Source organism: Choloepus didactylus, chromosome 11, assembly GCF_015220235.1.
Source record: "Choloepus didactylus isolate mChoDid1 chromosome 11, mChoDid1.pri, whole genome shotgun sequence".
NCBI lineage: Eukaryota > Metazoa > Chordata > Mammalia > Pilosa > Megalonychidae > Choloepus > Choloepus didactylus.
Genome location: NC_051317.1, coordinates 5,933,299 through 5,936,887, shown reverse-complemented (window position 1 = coordinate 5,936,887; position 3,589 = coordinate 5,933,299). Strand labels below are relative to the sequence as shown.

Below are 3,589 nucleotides of genomic sequence, written 5' to 3'. Positions count from 1 at the left end.
AAAAAGAATTACTAAAGACTTACTTATTTTTATTTATTAATGTCTTGCCATCAGTTTTGGTCATTTCTCTTTTTGCTGGTCAAATTGTTTCAAATTTGCCTGGCTCAGGTCTCCTATTGCTCAATTCCTGTTAGTTTGTGAGTGCTTCTGACAGTAAAAGATAGTCTGTCCATGTTCCCCTTCTCCTTTTGCTGCTCTAGACCTGAAGTTAGCCATTTCTCCAAGGAATTTTGGTTCCCTTCAGTGAGGATAAGAAACCAAAATCTGGCTGCTAGGTGTGCTCAATGCTACTAGGCTATCATTGTTTATAGGCCATTTCAATGAACAAAGTCAGAAATGATAGATTTGGTAGGTAGATAGATAGGTAGATAGATAGATATAGATGGACTACATATATTTATGAGCATATATATAATATTCCTGTTAAAAATTTAATATTATACTAATATATAATAAGAAAGAACTTATTTTCTTCAGTTTTATATTTGGTCCCCTTTTCTCTCACACTGGAACTCTTGGTTCCTAATAACATTACTATATATACTTAACTGAGTCATCCTACGATTTATAATTATATTAACAATGCTACTAAAAATAAAACAACTAAATGATGTTTAAGACATTGTTATAGTTCTTTTTGTCCTTAGAATATATACTATTAAGGGTTCATTGTTAGAGTAATGTATTTACTACATTCAAGTGCTATATAATTATGATACCAAATTTGAAATGCAGTTTTATTCCTTTCACTATTTTCAATTTTAAGTTTTTTTCATCACTTATTTACATTTTAATAAATGAGATATTTGCATGTTTTAAAAGATAAAATATTTAAAGATTTCTCCCCGGCAAAATCATGCTTTCATTCTAGTTCTTACCACCTTTTTTAAAATTCATTTTTATTGAGATATATTCACGTACCATACAGTCATCCAAAGTGTACAATCAGTTGTTCACAGTGCTATCATATAGTTGTGCATTCATCACCCCAATCTATTTTTCGAACATTTTCCTTGTACCAGAAAAAGTGAAAAAAAGAATAAAAAATAAAAGTAAAAAAGAACACCCAAAGCATCCCCCCCACCCTATTTTTTTAGTTTTTTTGTCACCATTTTTCTACTCATACATCCATACAGTGGATAAAGGGAGTGTGATCCACAAGGCTTTCACAATCACACTGTCAACCCTTGTAAGCTGCATTGCTGTGCAATCGTCTTCAAGAGTCAAGGCTACTGGGTTCTAGTTTGATAGTTTCAGGTATTTATTTCTAGCTGTTTCACTACACTAAAACCTAAAAAGTGTTCTCTATATTGTACATAAGAATGCCCACCAGAGTGACCTCTCGACTCCATTTGGACTCTCTCAACCACTGAAACTTTGTTTCATTTCATTTCGCATCCTCCTTTTGGTCAAGAAGATGTTCTCAACCCCACTGTGTCATATCCTGCATTGCCAGGGAGTCAGATCCCACGTAGGAGGGAGGGCAGTGAGATCACCTACCAAGGTGGCTTAGCTAGAGAGAGAGGGCACATCCGAGCAACAAAGAGGCATTCAGGAGGAGACTCTTAGGCACAATTATAAGCAGGTTTAGCCTCTCTTTTGCAGTAATGAGCTTCATAAGGGCAAGTCGTGTGATAGAGGGCTTGGCACATTAAACTATCAGTCCTCAATGTTTGTCTTACCATCTCTTAAAGTAAATACTTTTATTATTTTTGGTTTCATTACCACTATTTCTTTTCTTAAAACTTATGAAATGCAATCATATATTCATTCTTATTTCCGCTATTTTCCTTTTGCCCTCTTTAAAAAAATATATTTATTTAATATATCCTAGAGATCTTTGTTACTGGTACATAAATACTGGTCTTCATTCTTTTTTGCAACTGTATAATACTTTCTGTGGAAGTACCATAGTTCATTAAACCAGTGGAGCATTTGGATTGTTTCCAGCCTTATTCTGTATCAAATAATGCTGCTATGACTAACCATTTGCCTCAATTATTTCATACCTTGAATGGTTTTCTTTCTCTCCTAGATGCAGTCCTAGCACTCAGATTGATGAGTCAAGGTGTTAATGCATATGCAATTTTGCTTGATATTGCCAAATTCCCCTCTATAGCAGTTGTGCCATTTTGCAATCACTCCAGCAATGCAATAGTCTGTTTCTCCATAGCATTGCCAACAGAGCATATTGTAAAACTTTTGGATTTTTATCAATCTGATAAGTGAGAAGTTGTATCTCTTTGTAGTTTAATTTGTATCCTATTTTTGAGGCATATTATAATATGAGGCATATTCTTGTGAGATTGGTTATTTTTTCATATGCTTAAGTATCATTTGCTTATCTTTTTCTGGATCTTGCCTCATGTTTTCTCTATTTTTTTATTAGGTATTTGACCATTGTCTTTTTAATTCTTAAGAGCTTTTTATATGTCAAGGAGGTAAACAATTTGCTTGTAATGTAACATGTTTTTGTTTTTTAGTTTGTAAATTTACTAAATGTGTTTTTCTTTTTCTTTTTTTTTTATTTTCTTTCAAGACTTAATAATCATTCTTGTCTTTTGTTGCTTCCAGATTTTGAAGAATAAAATGCCTACCTCCATTCCTTGGTTAAAAAGAATCCCTCCATGTTTTTCTTTAAATCTTTAATCCCTTTGGAATTTATTCTGGTATCGAGTGTGTGTCTAGATCCAGTTTTATCTTTTTGTAAATGACTACCAGTTGTCTCAACATCAATTATCAAAAAGTCTACCTCTCTCTCTATTGTCTTCAGATGTCTCTAAAAACATGCATCATATTTCCTTAGGTACTTGGATCAATTCTGAACTTTTCTATTCTAGACCATTGTTATTTGACTCTTCATGTGCCAATAGCTACACTTTATGAAAAAAAAAAACAAAAAACAGAGAGGGTTTATAGAATGTTTCCATTTCTAATAGGGCTATCCTGGCCACCAGTGCACCTCTTTTTCAGGTTTTCCTCCTAGTGATTTTTATTTAGGGTGTGTGTGTGTGTGTGTGTGTGTGTGTGTATGTGTGTATTTTTATTTTCTGTAAAGACTTTATTAAAAACAGAGAGGGCGACTTAATCCTTCTTGACAGCCACTTTCTTCATGGTGAACATGATGTTGCTCAGCTCTTCTTGCTTCCTCTTGGTGCAGATATGTGTCCTCACCCTTTCCTTGAGAAAATTGAGAGCCCATTTGTCCTTGGAGACCTTGAGCAGCTACAGGGCATGGCACACCTCTTGGATCATGTCACATACAAACTCTGTGCTGGTGAGGTGCACACCACGGTGACTGCCTTGGCTGGCTCATGTTCTTGGTAACCTTAGCAAGCTTGTCAAGGCCTGTGGACAGAGCATAGTGCAGAGTCATGGCTGCAGCTCCTCACTGGCTCCTGCTGCCAAAGGACTGATATATACATATGCATATACCTATACCTACACCTATACCTATACCTATACATATACATATACATAGATATTATAAACAACTTGTCTGTCTCCAGATAATTAGATTGCTATTTTTGTTGCAACTCTATTAAATTAACTAACTCAGAGAGCATTGAAAGGATTATGATACTGAGTT

The 3,589-nt window shown here is 34.6% G+C and overlaps 1 pseudogene; it reads right to left on the bottom strand.

Annotated features, from left to right (window-relative positions):
- Positions 1–3,084: 3,084 nt before the first annotated feature.
- On the bottom strand, positions 3,085–3,376 carry LOC119506495 (annotated as a pseudogene).
- Between the last annotated feature and the right edge of the window lie 213 nt (positions 3,377–3,589).